The sequence below is a fragment of the Dermacentor albipictus genome, chromosome 1 (genome assembly GCF_038994185.2).
Source record: "Dermacentor albipictus isolate Rhodes 1998 colony chromosome 1, USDA_Dalb.pri_finalv2, whole genome shotgun sequence".
NCBI classification, from domain to species: Eukaryota; Metazoa; Arthropoda; class Arachnida; order Ixodida; family Ixodidae; genus Dermacentor; species Dermacentor albipictus.
Genome location: NC_091821.1, coordinates 457,239,311 through 457,262,188, shown reverse-complemented (window position 1 = coordinate 457,262,188; position 22,878 = coordinate 457,239,311). Strand labels below are relative to the sequence as shown.

The following is a 22,878-nucleotide window of genomic DNA, read 5'->3' as shown; positions in this document are numbered from 1 at the left end:
CAGCGTACATAACAGGCCTGCCAAAGCCACACAGGGCTTGAGCGGCAGTGCCTGGCAGGCAGCGGAACAAGCAATTATTCAATTGATATGTACTTTTCACATTTAAAGTAGTATATGAGAAAAAAAGAAAAAAAAAGAAAAAGAAAACTAATAATTCCCTGAGGCAGCTAGTGAATTTGCCTGGGTGCCTTTTTTAACTTGTATTTTGTTCCAGCGCGCAAGGCGGTTTGAGACAATTTGTTAAAATATACAGGAACATAGTAGTCTCGTATTCTCCTGCCATATCTTGTACTACGCCTGGGTACGAGATAAAGATTCTTAGGCCACAAACAACGTGAGGGAACGTACTTCACCGTGATATTGCTTTCCCAGAAGTGTTTTAGCACAACAGTTTCCAGCAGTAGTTGATTAAAGTCTTGCATAAATAAGGTTTTGAAAACGTCACTTTTCTCATGAAGGTTTAAATCATAGCTGATGTTCTTTAGTATAGAACGGAGAATAGAGTTGACCCAAGTTTGCCAACGAATTGCACAATGACCATAAACAGTTATGCCGTACCTTAATACACTATAACACAACGCATGCACCACAACGTTTCGAACAGAGAGGGGCATATAATACCTTCGCGCGAATGCGCGAAAAATAGTTACAGCTACATTGGATATATCTACCATGGCAGCATGTGCTACCGTCACCTGCTTTTATTATACGAACGTCACCTTAAATGTAGTGAAGTATGAAAAAAATCATGTTCAAAGGACCGAGAAGAGCTGGGGCTTCGACTGCCGGAATAACGCTACTCAGCTCTTGGCTTGACGCGCACCCAAGTCAGAGAAGGTAAACATATTTATTAGAATAAGTTTCCTGAGCACTTAATTTGGTGGATGTATAGGCACATTTGGCATTCAACCGAAGGAAGACATGAGCATGCGTGCCGATTAAAATTATCCTCTGTAATGCCTGCTCGTGCCCTTTCTCGCTTGCGGGTAGCCTTTCCAATGTACGACATATTCCACGTTTTATTGTATTGCCCCGGTCACTAAAAATTAATAAAAATGTTGCCACCTCTTGCGTAGCGTGTTGCCTTCAAGCTTTATTCAAGCCTCGCTTTTCACTCGAGCGTTCTTCACTGGGCTTTCCACGAGTCTGCTGGTACTTGGATGTAGCCGTAATACATTGCTTTTCATTATTACGTGCTTACGGTGATTGATCTCCCGTGAAGTAGAGATAAAGGCAGCAAGGTCTCGCGCAGACAGTGCACTTCTCCGCAGAAAATGTCTGTTGGTATGAGCGGTTAGACTCTGAAAATCAAGAACTGTGGGTTTTCAGATTCCCCGTATGTTCTTCGTGCGCTACCTAAAACTTGTAAGAATGCAACGCTCGCCGCCGATAGAAATTTTGTTCAGTTTTCTTTTTTTTTGTCAGCTCGTGACATGACGACCATCAGGAATTCAAAAGTAAGCCTTATGCACCATCCTAAAGGTCGACTTTAAGAGCTATGGTAAAAACATAAATGAAGTGGTGCAGGGTGTGCTTTGGGTCTTCTTCGAAGTCGGGGAAGCCCAGACCTAAATTAGTTTTGAAGAGGCTGTAGAACAAGAATAAAACTGAATGTGCGATGAAAGACCAGAAGTATCTCCACCTCAGATGCGGGGACACAGAATGGAGGAAGATGTCAACAATGTTGGTGACTAAGTACAGCGCAATTAAATATGTAAATAGACAACCACGAGTCATCAAGAAGAAAGTGAGTGAAACAGAGACAGTTAACTGGATGCAAAGAATTAAAACAAAAACACCATAGAGATTGAGAAGAATGGCGAGAAAGAATAGAATATGTGTGCGATAATATAAAGGGCAGTGGCTTCGTACTTGTGCCTCGAGCTGGTTGCCTAAGGACAAAGAAATACCACAACAAATATTCGGAACAAGATTGGACATGTGACCACTCCAGCTAAAATACGCAGACCGCTCAACACATGCTAATGGAATGCAAATGTATTCCTCAGTTAATCTCCAAGGTAGCGTACACATGGCAGAAGGGTTTCGGAAGCATCAATTGGTCAGCAGTCAAAAAAGCATGAAATATTTGAGTAGTAGTGAAACAAAAATACAGAGAAGAGATTGATAGGACGCGATCCTTAACCTATATAGGTACTGGTTCTAGATAACAACAAAAGTTTTGAAAGTGCTCTAAACCACACTGGGAGTTCGTAAAAAACACATTCTGCAAATAGCATGTTATTCTGAGTATCTCAGCCAAATTATGCACTGGTGTGTAGCGCGGGCCTCTTACATGTTGAGTGCGTATTATCAAACTATTCTTCAAAACAAACAATTCTGCTCATCCGTTTCGGGACGTTCGGCGTATTCCCCTTGAGTCAGCGGGCGGATTGCCACACAGTGCTGCCACTGGCGAATAGCTAACATCAATAAACAATTGTGTTTGCATGAGTTAGCAACGTCGTGTTGCTACTCTGTACATTTCTTGACGCCGCTCACTAAACAATTTGAAGTAAGCAATATTATGCGCTTCACATTTGGACAACAATTATGTACTTCCCGAAAAATCCTAATTCTGTTTGCTCGCGCACGGTGGCGGCCACACGCTGTTAGGGTTGGCGTCTGACACCACGTGGAGACAGGAATTTCGCCCGACCTTCTACCAGGATTCGTCAAAATGAGGGTTGACTTCTCCTGCGATGGTTAACGTCCGGCACCTTGCGCACAAAGGGCCTTCTACCAGGATTCGTCGAAATGAGGGTTGACTTCTCCTTTCCTTGCTCGGTAATGCAGGAGGAGGGGCCCTCTCTCTGTGCTTGTCAAGTGACATCGACGGAAGCAAGATCCCGCCCACATTTGTCGCCATGGTCTACCGGATGCCTGCAGCCCACCTACAACACCACGCTACCCAATAAGTAATGTCGGTCGAGTTTGGATAGGCAGGCGCCGCTACTTCTCGGCAGCAGTATGGTACGCTATACCCTGGAGTACGCAACAACGCGTAGAAAGTAACCTGCGGCGGCACTGGTAATCATTGTCTTAGCAGTCGGGTCTCACTACTTTCAACCAGTTTTAAACACTCAAATAGCCTCGAATCAGTCGAAACTTAAGTTCAGACCAAACACACGCTTGTCAATGCGAACTCAATCCTGACAGCTACTAGAAGGACCTTGACGGCCACTGCTTCGTATTGAGCCATGTACAGTACTTCTAAATGGCCAGTTTGGTTCTGGCTGCATTGTGTGTATAGCTGGTGCACGAGAAAGCCGTTCCGCACCACGTAGCACAGCCACACTGCAATTCATGTGCGCTCACTGCAGCCAAGTTGTCCGCAGGGCAAACGCACAGCAGTTGCATGTAGCCGTGTTTGCTACGTAACATAGATACCGCGGATACCATCGGGTGCCGCGACAAGCCGGTTCGATGAGCTCACTGTGGCTCACAGAGGACGACTGGGGCCCTTTAGTTGACTCTGAACGACGTGGTTACAGTTTCGTCGCGAGGTTGCGAGAGAGCCTGCAGCAGATTGGAACAGGTCGCTGGTTTCCGAGTTACAAAGGAAACATGTACTGTGTTGCGGCTCAGGGTAGCGTTTAGGCCAGGAATTCTCCAGGCACGTTGCTGAGTGCGCCCGGTGATAGGAGCAAAGATGTAATGTTTGTTTTAGATTAGTTACACTGGCTCTAGGTATGGAAGCCCGCGCCCTGTCTGAATTTAATGTCTGAGCCAACATCATGACACCTCCGACCCTTCACTGCACCAAAGGAGTCAACCTTTAAAACAGTTGTATTTTGTAGGAGACTAGAGTGCAGAATCTGATTATAATTTGGCCAATCATAATCGTATAACCGCTCGCAAAATCCGTCCCCTGACGTCGCATCGTTCCGCCGGACACCGCTTCCATTGTTACATAATCATCCCCACATACGATGCAACCACGTGGCAACCTGGGAAATTATAGTTGGCGAAGTTGTCATCGTAGTCCTCGTCACTGGCCCCTTTCACCAAATATTGCGGTCGCCGGAATGAACCACTCGCAGCGACCTTCCATGGTTGTTACTGTGCCCGAAGAATCTGTTGGTTGCACCCTGAGGGAAGCTTCGTTCGTGACCCACCAACAGTCAGCGTGAGGGCTGCGTCGATGGCTGGGTTCCTTGTCGGGAATGCCTAACGAATGCCCTTTGCCGGGCTGCGACGTAAGAACTGGTTTCTCAGAAACAACTAAAGCTTCGTCGTTGAAGAAAAATTCCTCCTCTTTCGGGATGCCAGACCATAAAGACCACGAAGCTGTGTTTCGGATAAACATGTGTGGTTTGCCTTTGTAGCTTCGTGTCGCGTGCAGATGGACGGGAATATTTTGTTTGAGGAACCTTCCCCCACCATGCGGTATTTTGCAGAACTGATTTGCAACTTTTGAGCTGTTTCGTCATCATGGTCGAAGCTCGTTGGGAACGAATATATATTTATATATATACACGACGTTTGGTTAGATCATCTAAAATTGTGTCATTGCCGTACATTTAACTCTAAAGAAAGGTGCTACTTGCTGCTGTGTGCGAGAAAGCCGCCGATAGCTATATAGTAAAATTTAGCACAACAAAGCCTTCAGACCCCGTCAACTTCAACGTAAGTTGAGGGATAACCTCCAAGTTAGGCACCTCGCAGGTGCAAAAATTGGAAAGAGCGGCTTCTCCTTGAATATTTCAAATCATTTCATTTCATCAAATCATTCAATTTGAATTGCACGTCAAAGTGACATTGAGCAAGTGGAATGTTCTGGGCATGCCTGGCCTCTTCGCAGCCTTCGCAGTGCAAGGCATTTAAGAAGGAGCGGCAGTTCCGCGTAGGGAATGATAGACGATCTTTCATTTCCAATTACTCAGCTTCTGCTGAATGCTTTGGAGTGTTTTTTCCCGATATTATTTCTGAAAAAGCCGTTTTTTTTAATGTGCAATTATCCGATAAAGAGTGCTTCACGGCCTCTTCAAGGAAAGTGATGATGTTTAAGGTGATTTGTACAAAATGCTAGAATATTGTCACGTAACAGCAACAGCGGATAATATAGCAATAATACCGTGAATGGCGAAACTAACTGTTAATTGGATGAACGTATGCCCACAAAAGCAAGATACACTCAGAGCACAATGATAGCGGCGAACACAGTCGGTGGTCGGCGAAAGTCTGATCTGCCGGTCAAGTGCATCGGCTTTTATATATTAGCCATGGCAGGTACCAGAATAATCGCTGGTGCCCGCGTGTCTTCCCGAAAGTCCTACCCCATCCGCGTCGCACATACATGAAACCAGATTACGTTAGTTTCGGGGCAACAGAAAGCAGATATAACCGTCTGCAACATTTGAGAAACTTCCTATAGATGCAGGCGCGTTAGAGATTTGTTAGAGTTTCTTCGATAACTTCAGCCTTCATAGTTTATCTAATTATTCATGCATATTTCGACTAAATAATTCTCTTAATTTTAGCCCGCGTGGACACAGCACAATTACGTACAATAACGAGCAGCTATTTAGTTTCGCATCTCATTCACTAGGATACGCTGCTCTTGACGTTTCTTCATCATTCTTTCCACAAAGGTCCACCTCCTCCTCCTCTTCTTCCTCTATTTCCGATTCGAGTTCGTCTCCGTCTTTCGAGGCGGCTTTTTGTGTGACCAGGAGAATAACCCACTCGCTACATACTACTTCACATCAATGAAGCACCGACTGTTCTTTCAAAAGTGACGACACCAAACGATACCTCTCCGAGCACTGAGTTGTGTTGGGCGCTGAAGCCATCCGTTCCACGCCACGTTACCAATGCGACTTGGCACCGCGCCAAATCTGCCGATTACATCATCAGCAACGCCACTCAGCTATTATTCTGAAGGTCATACTTCATCCTCCGTGACCACTGCACCACTGACCTCTTTCTTGGGGTTGTGCAGCACGTATTGGAGGGCTTCATGCACGTGCACCGCGAATATCGAAGTGTCGGCATATGCACTCACCCGTAAAGACATAATTTGGCACAACTTATTAGCTGAACCAGGCTAGTTGACTATTTGTGACAGCCCCGTTTTAGAGGAGATGCCAATAAACATTCATCGTCATTATTAGAAAATTCTCGCTATGACGTATGTCATGCCGTAAAACTACAAAAAATAGAATAAAAATAAGCACAGCGTGAGAGTGTCGCTTCGCCTCGGCACTTGGAAACGAGTGTGCTTATGTATGAGCACTAGCTCAAAAATAAGAAGCTGTTTGCTCAACTGGCAACGAGAGATAGAAAAGTTTAAAGATGTTAAATGCAGAGAGGTCGGCCTGACGTAAATTCTTCTAACCAGCTACTCTGCGTTGGGGGTAGGGTAACAGGTATCAAAATGGGGAAGAAAAAATCGCATTATGTTTGACGATGATGGGGAAAATGTAAAGCATACAGTAAGCTATTTGGACTACTTAAAGCCTACAGTCCACGCCCGTGCTTTTTCGAAAAATCAAGTAAGGCCTGACTAGCTCTAAAGCTCAATTTAACGTCTGGCCAAGGGCCTAAAATAACGTCCACCGACATATGTGGGCTGCTGAGACGCGTAAAAGCATTGTTCTACTTTTTACGCTCCTGAGCGCACTGAAGACAGACAGCAGATGACCTATAGTCTCTTTCACATTGCACGGCTCACAGTCCGAGACTCGGTGCTTCGCATGAGTTGCATGTAACCACGCGTAATTGCCACCCCCATCCTATGTCTGTGCCTACTGCTCGTCGGCATTGCGAATTAGATGTCTGGTTACGAGAAAGGCTCCCGTGAAGCGTCCGATGAAAGTATTTTTCATGCATATTACTTTTTATAAATGTAACTCTTGATTAAAGCACGGCCGTGGCCGCCGGTTTGCGTACATGACGACGTTTTGTTCTATGGGTTTTCTGTAGAACCGGCGTCATATGTGCTGCTCAAACTAAAGCTATAGCCAATGCCGAACTTCTATGCAGCCTGTTGAAGTACATGTAAGAGGCGGGCATGTATTTATATTAAAACCGCTTGAGCGATTCAATAGAATTTTTTTCCATCGAGGAGCGAAAGATGAAATTAAAGAAAACTTGAAACATTTCACAGCCAGCACCTTCTTATTTAATACAAAACAAAAACAAAACAGGGTTATGATACAAAGAGGGGTGAAATATGGATAGTACCAACCAGGCGTTCAACTGGGCAATGCAATTCTTCTGCTGTACTGTGCCATGTCTTCCCAACCTTTATGAACATATTATTTTGATTTCTTTCCTTGAACTTCAAACAAGTTGCGCGGGGATGTTCCAAAAGGCGACAGCATAATTTATTGACATAGATACTTTCTGCAGTGTGTGATTGTATTAACGATCTTGTTAGCTTAATGACGTCATGCCTGATTAGTTGCTTGTTTTGATGTAATATATATGGATGTCTTCGCCGCTATGTACCCTCGTACTGGGAGCAGCGGGCTCGTCAAGCTGCCGAACGGCAGGTCATATTCGCAGCTCCTCTATCTGTTTGGTAAATAGAACTAAAATTGATTTATTAATTGTAAATAATTATAGTGGCTGCAAGAACCATAATTTTCATAAACGACATATACTTTAAAGCAGAACTTTCTTTGCATCTTCCTTCAACTTTTACGCTGCTGGTGCTGCTGCTGTTGCCTTTCCGCCGCGTCGGGGGATGGTTGGAAGGAGCGTGGCAGATAGGAAGGATGAGGCCATAAACTCGTTTGAACCCTTCCATTGCGTCGCATGTGCACAATACCCTCTAGAGTTCCCTGGGTGTCACCACAATATATATCGCATACTTATTCTCACGTTATCATTCCTAAATTCCAAACAACTTTACGGGCCAATAGCCAAAGGCTAGTGATAGGTCCGACAAAAAAGCATAATACAGGCAACAATCACAAAGAGCAAAACATGGCGGTCAGTGAAACTGAAGGAAAATAATTGGTGCGCTTCACAAGGCTGCAGAAAATCACCTCGCAATGTAAACAAATCGACATCTGGGATGCTGCAGTGAAGGCAAACAGAATATTTAAGTTGGCAATCTGTAATTTCTGGATGATGAAAATGAAAATGATGTACAGGAAAGTAACTGAATATAATATACTTTAGGTTCCTTGGAAAAATTTTCAGAATGTTTAATTTTGGATGGTATACCGTTCTATATTTCTAAACCAGCCAATTCTAGTGCCCTCTGTTCATAAATATTGCTACTAAGAGGAAGAATAAATTAGTCTAACGTAACATCTTTAGTTGGACGGGCTGACGTGTGGAAGAGCACCCGGGAATGATTGTGTACGCATACGCCGTTATATACGCTCTCTGCAATCCGTAAGTCCCGTACCTGAGCAAACGGTAAAATTCATCGCTGAGAAAACAAAGGCTGGCGTGAAGCGGTGTACGTAGACTGCGTCGTTATTAAAAGTGCGCGTTCTAGTGATATTCTCACGGGATCTATATGCGTTTTATAGGTCCATCCCCAAGTTTCTCTAGGGAATAATAAGTGACTGCGAATTAAGGCAAATTCAGAATGTGCAATGTATTGATTGCAAAATAGTTCCAACTTGTACCAAAGCATTACATTATTATGCTACCTTGGAGCAACCTCGCTGATGTGACCGTGCCAGTGCATATTTCTTTCGGAAACCCCTCCAAGATACCTATATGTATTAGTTTGTTAAAGAAGACAGCTATTAATTATTAGTTCTACTTTGGTAGTAAACATATTTTTTGTGTAGATAATAGAACACAACATATTTTGTTTTTTTTTAGTATTGACGGTAAGCTTGTTAGCGAAAAAGCAACTGGCAATTCTGTCAAGTTAAGCGTTAGCTTTTGCGCCAAATTCTTTAAGATTTTCGGCTGTTAATGCAATGCATGTATCACTGGCCTACATGATAATTTCTGCATAGCATAAATGTAATTGTAGGTCATTTAGGTATAATGAGAAAAATAAAGGCCCTAATAGAAACCCTTGCCGAAATCCAGTTACTAATGACCTTTTCGAAAAGGTGAACTCACCCTTACTACTGTTTGTTCGCATGCCTCCAAGTAGCTTGAAATTAGCTCATAAGTCTTATAACGAACGCCATATGTCTCTACCTTCTGTATTAGTATTGCATGATCCTCGGCATCCAATGCGCTTTTCAGGTATAAGGAGGCTACAGCTCCTATCTTGTTCTCCAGTGCACGATTAATTATTTGGGAAAGTGATAAAACTGCCTTTGATGCGAAGTGCCTTGCTCTAAATCCTTGTTACTGGGCACATAACACGTTATGGCTTCCTAGATAACTTCGATATCTTTAGCAATTATCTTCTAGCAAACTATGTTTATTGCACATTTACCGAGATAATTCGGTAATTAAATGAACCCGCACAGTCTGAGTCTTTAAGAGTAGGATGTGCTTTGGCTGTTTTCAACTCAGCCGGACATATTGAAGAATCCAAGAAATGATTCAAGAGTTCGCGTAAGATTGGCCCCAATACATTAAAAATTTGCTGGATCAATGTCACTGTAATTCCGTCATGTGCATGAGCTTTATTAACTGGAAGACATGAAACAAGGAAATGCAGCTCACTAATTTCTATATCATAAAATACAAACGTATTGACAACTGAGACAGGCAAACAATGATTATTCTCCGTATCTGGGAGCAGTGCTGCTTCGGATGGTCCTACGCTAAAAAAGTAGCTGTTAAACCTTTCTGCAGTGTCTTCTTTATTATTTTTTGGAAGGACATTGTCTTTCTGAGCTCTACGTATAACGTAATTCACAGTAATATTCATCTTTTTGTATCGACCGCTGTTGAATTTTACGCGAGGAGCCGTTTTGTTTTAGCGCCCTCATCACTGAAACTTATTGCTAACGCAATTTTTTGAGCTGTTACAACAGTTTCTTTTCTTGATTGACTATCCATTTTCTATATCAATAAACTTTAATTTTTAATATGTTGAAGATTTTTTTCGCCATCCAAGGGCATATCGGTACATCGTACGACCGAGTACATATTTTTAGCGTGGATAATTATTCCATCTTTGAGCAATTAAATCAAACTGTAGAACCCTGTCTCAACGTTATCATCATATAGACCACCAAATTTGTGATAAACTGTTTTGGCGCAACATATCATAGTCAATTTTAGTTACAATTTTCACAGTATGAAGAAGGACACTACTAGTGTTATCAGCGCGCACGAAAATTGGGAAATGGTCAGACATCGGTTCCGTATACACGCCAGCCATAATCTCTTGGGTGATCATATTAGGCGCACGGTCAAGAAGTGTAGCCTATGTGCTAGTGACTCGTGTAGGCTCTGAAATGAAATTTAGGAAGTTGAAAGACAAGACCCCAGTTCATATGTGCTATCACTGTGAATTGTCCAACAAATGCCAATGTTTATATAGCCTACAATGACTAATGGGAGGTTGTGCTTCTCCTTGAATTTAGAGGAGAAGGAGGAATAATGTTTTTTAGTACAGCATATTTATGAGATCTAGGGCTCTCTACCCAAATAAGCGGCTCCAGCCCTTGGGTCCTGGCGGCATTTTCGGCCGGCTGGATCGCCTTAAGTTGATCTTCCGGTGCATAGCTGAGCAACGTGGTCTCCCACTGCTCTCTCGTCTTATGTGTTTTTTTCTGTGCGCGAGTCCGAAGACAATCCGCAACCATAGGTTTGTTTGGTACTTTAATTTATTATGTTAATTTGTGAAAACCATGTTGAAGGCTACAACAGAATGCCGTTGCATCTGATTTTTGAGGGCGATAAACAACCCCTACAAGCAGCCGGCGTTTAGTCTGAACAAAAAGTGCTTCACCCTCAGATTAGCTCTCGTGATGGATTGAAGGCAGGTGAATCCTAGGACGTTCTTGATAAAAATAGCAACGCCGCCACCGCGATAATGTTAACTACGTGGAGATGATATCATTTGATACCCTGGAATGTACACATGTTCGCCCTTTTCTGGCCAAGTTTCGGTAATGGAAATGACATCAATGGTGTGTACGTGTTGTGTTAGAAATGCTTCAAGTAAGTATTATTATTATTATTATTATTAGTAAGTATTATTATTATTAATGAAACGAATCCTTCGTATATACTGCAATTACCGTGGCCGTTTTGTAGACCTTGACACAGCTCCATTATTTCAACGCTACTCCCTTCTTCGAGCAGACAGAATATATTATAAGAAATTTCTGATGACCATACACAAGCAAAAATTATTCACCAAAATAGACAATGATGAAATACCTCGTTATTCACTGTGCCGGAATACCAGACACTTACCGAAAACAAGAACAAATTATGGTAAACAAACTTTCATATATCAGTCGACAGAAATAGTAAACAAGGTAGGAGAATTGTAAAACTTCAGTGCTTCAGAAAGTACCTAGAAAAATAGCTTAATGCATTATTACTCGCCGATGACATTGCTTTCACTAATTATTAACATTTTTCATTTTATTGCCTCTGTGTGTAGACATGTATGATCTAATAAAGAGCGCATACTGTGCTAATCATTATGAGGCTTACTGGTTCTAACGAACAAATATTGTAATCATTTTTGTTCATGAATTTATGTTCTCTTGTGTGAAATATATATGTACGTTATATGTGTGTTCATTTGTAATGATTTCATCCGCTGTTGTAACCGTGGGGTCTGGGGCCTCTGTCAGGCCTGCGTGCCTTTAGTCCCAGTCTCCCCTCGCTCGGACGAGAAATAAAGTACATATGATGATGATGATGAAAAAGTGTACGCTTTTCCTTATACTGCGTATGTTGCAATACAATATTGGGATGCTCTTGTTCATGCAGATCTCGCCAATTTCACGAATTGTGAGCGATATTTGGTAGAGTGGGATGTGACAAATGTCCGTGGATAGAAAGTAAATTTTATTCATTACTGCTAGGTATTCATCGCCTGCGACATGAATAGCGGTCGAAGTTTCTGGCGTTCTCATTAGCCTCTTGATAGCTGTTATTATTCGTGACCTCCCTCAAAAGCATTGCAAAAACTGCGGAGCTTCCATTTCTACTAACGTGCAAGTCCAGAGGGGAAGTAGGAAGTAGAGAATAGGTAGAACTGACGCAGTCGCGATATCAGTGAACGACCTTGCCACATACATACTTCCAGTTGAGGGGAAGAGGGAAAAGATGACATAAGAAGGCAAGTAAAGTACGTTTGCGGGCAAATTGAAGGTACGCTACGGCACGCTTCTGCTATTTATGAAAAATAGGCATCATGCACATTTATCGAGTGGGCATCTCAACGCAAAACCGTATTAACAAACCGTAGGGTCTAGCGACATTACGGAAGTGGCAACACGTAAAATCAACACTTCTGTGTTATCCGCGATAGCTTTAAGGCTATGACGTTTTTCGAGGACATAATTCCTACCATGGCAGCCGGATTTGTAGGGAAGCAACATGCAAAAACGCTATTGCATTTAGATTTAGTTACACGTTTAAAAAAACTGGGTGTCAAAATTGATCGAGAGTCCGCCACTATGGCGTGGGTCATAATCCGATCGTTGTTCTGGCACGTACAGCCCCTTAATTCAATGGAACTTAACAGTTCTGTCACGTTGCGATGTGCCATGTCAGGCAATGATAATGCTCCACACTGAATGTTTACGAACAATGGCACAAAAGAACGCCTCAGCCAAACACGCCTTGTGTGTTCTGTGTCATACGTCAACCGCCTATGAAATTACACATTCGTCATCATTATCACCGCTAATAATCATGAATCAAAGCAAACATCATTGAAAGATTTGCTTACATTGATTCCCACAATGCATGAGATGTCCATATTTTTTTGCACGAGTTGAAAATTAGTCAGTTTGGGAAAACTACAAGATCGGAGTTTGCAGATTTACCTTTGCATTAAAAACGGATGGCTGCATTCTGTAAACTGCATCCATTAGATAATATCAACCGGACATATGTCATGCATAAGCGCATAACTTCTTTGATATTGTTACTCAGTTTTCAAAAGACTGCCAACAATCATTGCTAATCGGGGTACAGGGAACCTAGAAAACTTATAGATGTGGCAGTGGAATTGTCGTACATGTAAAGGCAAATGCAAAATGTTAAGATAGCTTGGTACAAAGCAGTAAATTGCTGCAAATGTGATTGTACTTCAACTAACTGTATACGAGCGAACCCTTACAGAATACGCGGTAAATGCAGCCTTGCCGAGGTGACCGACGCGGCCCTGTTGTTCTTGTCCATGAGGTCATCCAACCCAACCTTGAACCACATGAAATTGCTCGCGTCTTTTTCGAGGTCCTGCCAACAAAGAGGTAAGCCCGTAGTGTCTTTGTCCTAAACGTCTATTACCCCATATCGCCGAGGACACTATACTGAAACACTTATGGGGCAAGCGGAAGGAAAGGTCAATAACAAGGGGCTAACTACGGCGATTTTAACGCCTGTCACACAAGACGGGGGAACCCCGATGGCATCGTCAAAGGCAGAGAATGTGCCAATGTGACAGAAGAAGCAGATATAATTTATTGCCGATCGTAGAAAACGAAGGTGGGGAGGGTTTAACTCGCACAAATGAGGCACTTGCACGATCCCCGCATTCATGAGGAACACAAAACATGCGGAGTAGTGCAAAATCGCAGAAAACCACGGGAATCCACCACAATATATTAACCACAAGAATACCTACCCAACCATTAAAAAAACATAGGCAAGGCAAAAATTAGACATGGATGAATTCAGGGAGGCATGCAGGGCCACCTCAATCACTACGGTCGAGAAAGGGAGCAACATGCTGATCATCATTCGCAAGAGCAGCACAAAGTAAGTGAAAGACTGCGGAAGAACTCAAAGTCGACGTGCACCTCCTCGCTCTCTGCGAGGCTTGAAGGATCATGATCAGAAGACGGGTAAGGCTGAAATAGAAGAAATCGCTGAAATCGCGTACGTGGGCGGAGACGGCCCCATGTGAAGGCAACGTGCTTCTTAAGTAAGTCTGGGAGTGGGCGAACTGTTTTGTCCAAGTTCTTGATAAAACGACGGAAATATGAACATAGCTCAACACAGCTTCTCACGTCTGCGGCGGAAGGCGGAACAGGAAAATTCTGGACAGCGGGAGTCTTGTCAGGAACTGGCTGAACGCGAGCGACGCTGACAAAATTGCCAAGAATGTTAATGTGACGACGTCCAAAGTGGCACCTCCATGAGTTCAACTGTAGCTCGGCGCGTCGGCCGATAGATGGCAAGCCCCGCATCTATCGGCAAGAAAAGCCGATAGACGCGTTATATGACTCTTGAATGTTGGATTAGAGACTGTGAGATTGTCTGGATAACACCAATATTTTTGCCATTTATAGCCCGGAAATAAGGAGCTCATCATATTTTCGAAGGTTGCCGAAGCATTAGAAAGACCAAGAACTTCGATTTGGTAGAGGCCATCAGGTGTTCCGAAAGTAGTTTCCTCGCGGTCCAGGTAATTCACCGAGATTTGCCAATAGCCTAATCGGAAGTTTATAGGTGAAAAGTACTTGGCTCCATGCAAGCAGTCCAAGACGTCATTACTATGCGGCAAGGGGTAGGCATCAATGCATGTGATTTTGCTATGGTGCCTGTAATTCACTCCAAAGCGTTAACTAACCCACGCAAAAGCGACAACAGGTCCACGGATTGCAAGATAGCTCGATAACGCATTTAGCCAACATCTTATCGCCTTTCACGTAATAGTTCTTCGGAAATCCGCAAGGATGAGAAAAGTAATTATTAAAAGGCAAATAATACATCAACCCATCCGTAGCAATTGCTCCGAAGGAAACCCATACGGTTTCCTCGAAAGCAAAACCTCGAAGTTCATGAAAAATTCATCGTGATTGTGATAGCGAGTGTCCATGTTCATTGATTGAGATGTGTTCATGTTTGCTTGTGCATGCTGACACCATGCTTGTCAATTCTGCTAGTGAGCGAATGATTTAAGGTTTACACGGCCGATGTACCTAGTATCTTTACTTCGTATAGCTGTCTACTAATTTGGTATCAAAATCGACGCTTCAACTTTCCGGTGAAGCTGCGATTTCTTTTCGCTCACAAAAACCTACCCGGTCAAAAAATCCGTCAGGGCTATCTTAATGGACTTGTAGAATTCTTGAAGGTCAGTCAGGAATTCTTACAGGTACTCTCCCAATACCAATAGGATTCTTAAAGGTCAGTCAGGAATTCAACAGGCACTCTCCCAATAGCAATAGGATTCTTAAAGGTCAGTCATGGATTCCTACAGGTACTCTCCCAATACCATTAGGGTTCTTAAAGGTCAGTCAAGAGTGTCTATATGCACCCTCCCGATACAAACAGGGCTCTTAAAAGTCATGTAAAAGCTCTTACAGGCAACCCTCCAATGCTACTAATAGTCTTGTCGTTTATTGGAGATCCTTTACATGTAGCTTTTGTACACCAGTAGGGCGCTTAAAGGTTAGATAGATTTCTACGGGCATTATGACCGTCCGAAACGAAAACGTCCGCGCAGCCGATTAACCGAGTTGAACGTGTAAAACCTCATGAAAAATCTGCAGTAATCGAAACCGCGATCAGTCTTTGTTTAGTGCTTTTACTTTTATTTAGCCTTTGTGGTGCCGAAATCGGCAGATGCATGAGGCAACTAGCAACCGAGTGGCTTTCCGCAGTACATCGGTGAATGATATTTCTTCACTTCATGTTAATTACGGTTACACAATAACATGAGTTGCGCTACCTTAAGAGTGTCGAGGAGAGCAGAAACTAATTGCCGCTATTTTAGCACAGCTACCGCGAGAGTATATTATGTATATATAGTATATATAAGCGACATCACAAACTTGGGCCAGTTAGAAGCGGAATGAAGGCTGCGCTACAATATTTTTCGGTGACTTGTCATCAACTCATAAGCTCAGCGGGTGATTAAGATCTCGTACTCTATTTTTGTGGCTGCCGAGCAGTACACCATGCATCTATGCGTTGCTCTTTTGCACCACTGATTTCATCAATGTAACGACAAAACCGAACTGGTCATGTCGAGTGCAATTAAAGCTTCAATTTCCTTAATTTTGTTTGTCCTGTTAAAAATGGAGTGTGGAATGCGCACATGCCTGCCTACTGACTGGCATACAAGCTGCCCAGGTGGCACGTCAGCTTGGGCCAACGTTGGAAACATATTGGCACTTCTTGGCCCAATGACGGCCTAAGATTAACAGCGTGGTTCCAATATTGGCAGTGCCATTCTGGTTCCTGGCCCAATGTTGGCCTAAGGTTAACAGCGTGGTGTCAATATTGGCTGTGCCATTCTGATAGAGATCCAACGTTGGCCCACATTACACAGTCAGTAAACAATATTGGCTGTGCCATTCTGATAGAGATCCAATGTCGGCCCACTTTACACAGTCAGTAAACAATATTGGCTGTGCCATTCTGATAGAGATCCAATGTTGGCCCACTTTACACAGTCAGTAAACAATATTGGCACTGCCGTTCAACAAGGCGGGAATTATTGGACCGACTTTCGTATGGATTTGCCAATATGGGTTACTAGTTGGATTTCTTTGGAGGACATTGGCCCGTAATAAGCTAACTTTCGCCTTGTCGGCTTTTAGTGCTCTACGACTTGCTGAGATTGAACAACGTGTTTTGAAAACTAACGCACTGATCACAGGCACACTGCGCAGGAACCAAAAATATGTTCTCCCATGTCAACTCCATGATTGGTACACCGCCATTATTGCACTTCTCCTTTACCGAAATGTGTCCCCTAAAGAGAAAAGCCAGTGTACCACGTAGCAAGCAGGGGAAGTCGCATAAATTTAGCCGCTGCTTTATTGATCGTGAATAAGAACTTGAGTTTAACACAAGAAGCAACGGTATTGCGAATTTGCCTGCGCATTGTATTTTTTGCATGTACGCTCCGCGGCTTTAGTGGGTCAAGATTCTGAGGAGAATCGAGAATTACAGTGCCTCAGAGCTGATGGAACCGTTTTATATTGCATCGAGAATGAGCGCATATGCATTAGTGAAACTATTGTTTGTTTGTTTAGCATGCATGGCATGTTGCGGCGACATCATGCTCCTATTCTAATATATTTGTTTGTTCGTGCATGTGTAGTAAGCTCCTTGTATGAATGCCCCTGACAGAAAAAAAATTAATTGCACGTTTTGGCATTTGCGTGTCAACAACCTCTTGCATTGCCTTTAGTAGGCACGGCGCATTCCGGATTTTTTTTTTTTTCGGCCTAGCTTTCCGTCCTTCAGCCCCCCATTGCCTCTCCCCCACGCACCCAGGTGAGCCTGGTCAATGCTATCAGTCAAGCGTTCAGACAGCCATAAGCTGCTGTGTCGAATTGGGTGCTCTCGGAAGGATGGGGGAATGCCGCGGGGTCACTATTGTCCTCCTTGTCGCCCTCCATCGCTGCCACCCCAAAACCCGGTCGGGCTAGGTTCAGCGGGGGAAAGTGGCGTTTACGCCGCATTCTTCGTTCACCCTTTCCTTTCGCTCTTTCCTTCTATGCGTCGCTAGCACGCCGACTGGGTGCAACACCGCCTGAGTGCTTGCCGTCCGTTCTTGCCAGCGCACTCCTCTCGTGAAAAATGCTCGCTTGCGCTCGTCATTCCTACTGAGACGCCTACATATTGAAATACGCAGCAATATGGCCACGAATTTTTGTGAGTGTTAGAATTAATATAGGCGAAACAACAATTAGAAAAAAAGTCGGCGCTCGTGGCCACCGTCTTCGATGTGGGATGAACTCGGATACAAAGAAGCATGGATCATACAATGGTGAGTGCATTTGTTTTGCGCATGTTATAAGTTTTATCAGAAGCAATATCACCCAAGCAATATCACGCGGTATATATATATTACTGAAACAGGCCTGGCTAATGTAGAGTGCCTGTAATTAAATAGCTCTTTTTATTTGCAGTCTTTGAATAGTGCCTGGAGTAGAACCACGTGTAAATCTCTGTGAATTTCACCCAAATTCCAGGACTATGATTTTATCAAACCACGCGTGCGGCCTGATCCTGCTAGTGATACCGAGGAACCGCGCTTCTTCTCACTGGTATAGGTCAAGCATCATTTCCAGCTGACAGTATTTCTTTCTTTTCGTATAATAAATGCTTCTTTTACTAGTGTTTCTTGACGGAACTTTTCGGTTTCCACATTAAAAATTTCGCACGAAGGCCGCATTGTGTCTACACAGCCTGAAACTAGGCTTTTTGTGCTGCAGCAGGTTTTGCTGCAATTTTTAATTTTAAAGTGTTACGCTGACTAGGTGTGAGCTGTAAACAAAGCGGACGGATCCTGCGCATTTTATGTCTGTTCTAAATATTACGTTAGACCTTGTACAAGGTATGCCATATATGTCGAAATATCAAGAAGTGTTACCTGACAAATCTCTTGCAAGAAAGTTTCTTGATTCACCCCTTCGAACTCTCTGCTCAGACTTATAATATTGTGGCAGTATGGCGATTTTTCAAATGAAAACTCTCCCACATACATTTGTCATACGAACATCTCTGACAATGTTTCTTTTCATTTTACAGTGCAAACATTGCTTCCAAGTAATGGTGAAGTCGCTATGGGATATTGTAGCAATATCAACGAAACCACCGGGTTATCGTGATCCTCGGGGGCCTGATAAGCCCGCTGTCATCCAAGCACTGACAAACCTGCCTACCGACGTCAGCTCCCTGCCCTGAAGCCCCTGGCCAGCCCACCGTCCTCGGCACCTTGCCCAATTCCTATCCTGAGGGCAGTGCCTGTAAATAAACTGTTTGAAGATAACCGAGCGTCACCCATCTAGGTCCACGAAAAATGCCTGTTTGTGAAAATTTATTCGCAAATAAACTGTCATAAACGTCAATTTCAGTATTCTTTTATTATTATTTGCAATCATATATGACTTCTGCTTCTTGACATCTTTTTGTCGAGCTTTCCTAGCTACTATTGAGGAAGACGGAAAGGGGACAATTGCTACAAAAAATGCCGCTAGCAAAATGTTTGCGGTAAGAATATGTGCGTGCTCTAAAGCCAGCATATCTAGAATATTCGTCATGCAAAGGGCATTGGCTCAAAGCTGGCATTAAGAATGGCAACAATATGGCTCAACACTGGTACTACGATGGCAGCACGATGGCTGCTGCATTGGCATAACATTGGCCCAATCTTGGCTTTAACGCTGGTCCTACGATGGCTGCTGCATTGGCATAACATTGGTCCAATCTTGGCTTTAACGCTGGTCCAGCATTGGATTGGGTTGCACTTTGCCAATATGCCAACATTGGTCAAACATTGGTACCAATTTCTGCCAGCATTGGGCCATGGTTGGACCAATGCTGGTGTGCTGCCTGGGTGGTTGAGACGCACAAGAATGTTATTCCTTCAGCCTGCGTAGGACTAGCTGTGCCAATAGGTCTTAAAATTGATGCAATCATGCATTTGTGCCATTAATGGACAAACTAATAGGGACCGATAGATTGGTAGACCAGTAGACTGGTAAAGACCAATAGACTGGTAGCCCATCAGACTGGTAGACCACCAGACTGGTAGACCATCAGACTGGTAGACCATCAGACTGGTAGACCATCAGACCGGTAGACCATCAGACCGGTTGACCATCAGACTGGTAGACCTTCAAGGTCCGAAATTACGTATAGCCATCAGACATGTAAGCCGGTAGCTTGATGGAATTTTTGACTGGGTAGGCATAGTAATAACATAAACCTATCTGAGGCACATGATCGCCCACGAAATCTTGCTCTGAAACTAACACGACATTACAGCCCATCGCCTATACGTTTGAAGGATATGTCGTTGATCGTCGGCAAAAGCTGATTCGAAGACACATCGGCAGGAGCGGCTCTCCACCAAGTTCGGCAGTGTATCATGGGGCAGATAACACCAAACAATATTGTCCTATCACCGAGGACGAGGTGTATGCGGCGGCTCGTGAAGAAACCAAGCACCCGGGTTCTTTCATGATTGGCAACTTTATCATACGCAACCTGGGGTCCGTCCATATAAATTAATTGACCTGCTTCATGAACGAGTGGTGACAGACAGGGACCTTGCCTCAGGAGAGGAAACCCACGGAGAACGTGGTCAGCCCTACGCCTGGTAAGAAATCAGATCTCCACAGCCTGCGTAAAATTTCACTAATGCCATGCCTCGGCAATCCCTTCGAGCGACTGGTGCTCACCCGGCTCCTGTCCCTCTCGAAGGTAATGCCCTCGTATCCAAGACAATGTTCGTTTTGACCCCAACCTCTCGACTCAAGACGCCCTCCTCCTCAAGAATGGATGATGGTTTTGACCGGACCACCATCCCACGGCGAAAACCTAGTCCTGGCCATCGATACAAAAGGAGCATTTGAGAATGTGAATCATAAGGCCATCTTCTAGGGACTGTTAAGTAGGCTGTGCGCAGAAGATCCGCGGAAATGTGAAGGCTTGACCTGTGATCCGACATCATCAAGTGGCCTAACAAGGGCATACCTCCTGGCACAGTGATCTCCCCGATGTTCTGCAATTGTGTGAAGTCCGGCTAACCGAAACTGTTCCACAGAAACACAGGCATTTGTCATTCACTTGGAGAAAAAATTACCTGCTCCAGGAAGGCAATTACTGCATGAATCAGCACGCCACCGAATGCCGCATAGCCTCATCGCCGTGTGAGTGCGAAATATGAAGAATACACAGCAGGTGATATGACACATTTGTGAAGCAAAAGGTTACGCTGGATGCGTAAATCGTTCCAGATATCCATACCTAGTAAATACTGGGCGATTGGACCCAACCTAACATAGCCATGGCCCAGGTGACTCGATGATCAACAGCGTCACAAACAACTGAAAACGGCTCCAAGAAGAACATATGGCGAGGCTTGTATCAGCGATGGTATTGAGCAGGGCAACGCAAAATCCACCGTATCACAACCTTCTTAAATCAGAAACTGAGCAGGCAAAGCACTATATTGCAGGAGAAAATCCTAGTCACGGGGGTCGCATTTCACTGAGATTGAACTGCAAAAACGGCTGTGTACTGTGTATTAGTGCACGTTAAGAAACCGTAGATGGTCGAAATTATTTTGGAGTCTCTTACTACAACGTACCTCATCATCAGATCGCGAGTTAGGTACTTAAATCCGCAGAATGCAATTTTAATATTTAAAAAATCGAACAGTTAGTAAGCAAGGAATTGCAAAGCCTATAATGAGATCCTGGGCCTCACTCAGTGCACCGCGACGAGCAAGCGGATGGACCTTTGCATGGCCAAGAACTATTTAGAACATTGGGAAGCACAGCTAAACTCCCAGTTTTAACTGCTTGTATTACAAATACATATAGTTCTTTATTAAAAAGATTGGCTACCGAGATTGCCTCACGAACATGAGAACTCGTAGACGTTCTGGACGAAATTAAGGCAACCTACATGATCCACCCGAGTGCACTCACATGCACTCGGAACTTCATTGAGGCAGAAGGGCAGCGAGAGCCAAGAGTCTAAAAAAATTATTCTTGCGCAGAGCTGTAAAGAACGCATGTCGCTACGGCAGTGCCCTCAGCCCGCGCAGAAGTCGCCAGCATCGTCATCAGAGACTACGATTCATGTGTATTTTTTTCTTTATTCTCCCACATTCTCCGTCTTTTCCCTGGATTTCTCTATTCTGAGTGTGATGCTTGGAAGTGCTAAAGAATTTATTGACCACAAATAAAAATGGTAATAAAATTATGTAACCTAATTATTTTATTTTTTAGATGCAAAATTAAGCAGCCAGAGGGGTACCTATTCTACCTTCTCTAGCCAGCCTTCACTTAACGCTATCATATGCCTTAAAAACATGCTCATGATGAACTGCTTTGAAATGAGGATTGCAGTGTGTCTTTTTACGCTCCTATTATCAGTCAATTTGAACCTGTTTTTTTACATGTCTGCTGAAGCAGGCGGACTGTCAAATTGCTTTGAATGCACCCACATGACACACAAATGTGTCCACAATTTCTTTTAGTGAATATAATGTAAACCAGATGGTCTGGTGCTTTCTCCGTGTAGTCTAACACATAGAATAGGAAATTAAAAATTGAAGATTTAATTTACACTAAAAATACAAGCATAAGATAGAAGCCATTAAAGCATTTGTAGTTTACACGTGAACATGGTCACTAGCTTTTGACGCGACATGCCATCAACACTATTCATAGTTTAGCCAGTGTTATCGAGGTGGCGACTCCACTGGAACTCGTCGCCGATATAGAGAATCGACATTTACAGGAATCCGCAATATGCGAACTACAACACCTGTATACCACAATGCAATCAGTGCGCTACTCTGCCTGTCACAGCAAATGCCGTCCGCACTAGCACCATCCACAAGGACGTGTCGGCCCCGCTCTCTCTAAAATACACATAGTCATACACAGCTTAGCATAGACGTAGACAGCCCAATGTGTAGTTGAGTCGACAATTGATGCATCGTTCAATCACGATGACTAAGATCAGGGTTCATCCCAAGGCAAACCTTCACGCTCTGCGCCTTATGAACCGAAGAGACTTCGTTTGCTTTGGTACAGTTTCAGCTACAACGAGCCTTCTCTGAAGCTGCCGACAATTGCTTCTAAATGGTTCCTTCAGTCACTTCCAGTGGAGGTTCGGCTCCAGGATTGCAGAAGAGATATCCGTTCGTGCTGCGGAAAATAATGGTTCAGCTCCAGCTTTCGGTTAAGCTCCGGTAGAGTTCGATATCCTGGCAGCAGCTGGCTACAAGGACGTGTCTACAAGGACGTGTCGTGGCTACAAGCAGCTGGCTACAAGGCTACAAGGACGTGCCAACAAGGACGTGTCGGCCCCGCTCTC

General features: G+C 43.8%; 1 long non-coding RNA gene across 1 annotated transcript in view; it reads right to left on the bottom strand.

Annotated features, from left to right (window-relative positions):
• LOC139059334 (uncharacterized) overlaps window positions 1-22,878 on the bottom strand; it is a 79,227-nt gene that overhangs the window by 11,437 nt on the left and 44,912 nt on the right. The window lies entirely within an intron of this gene.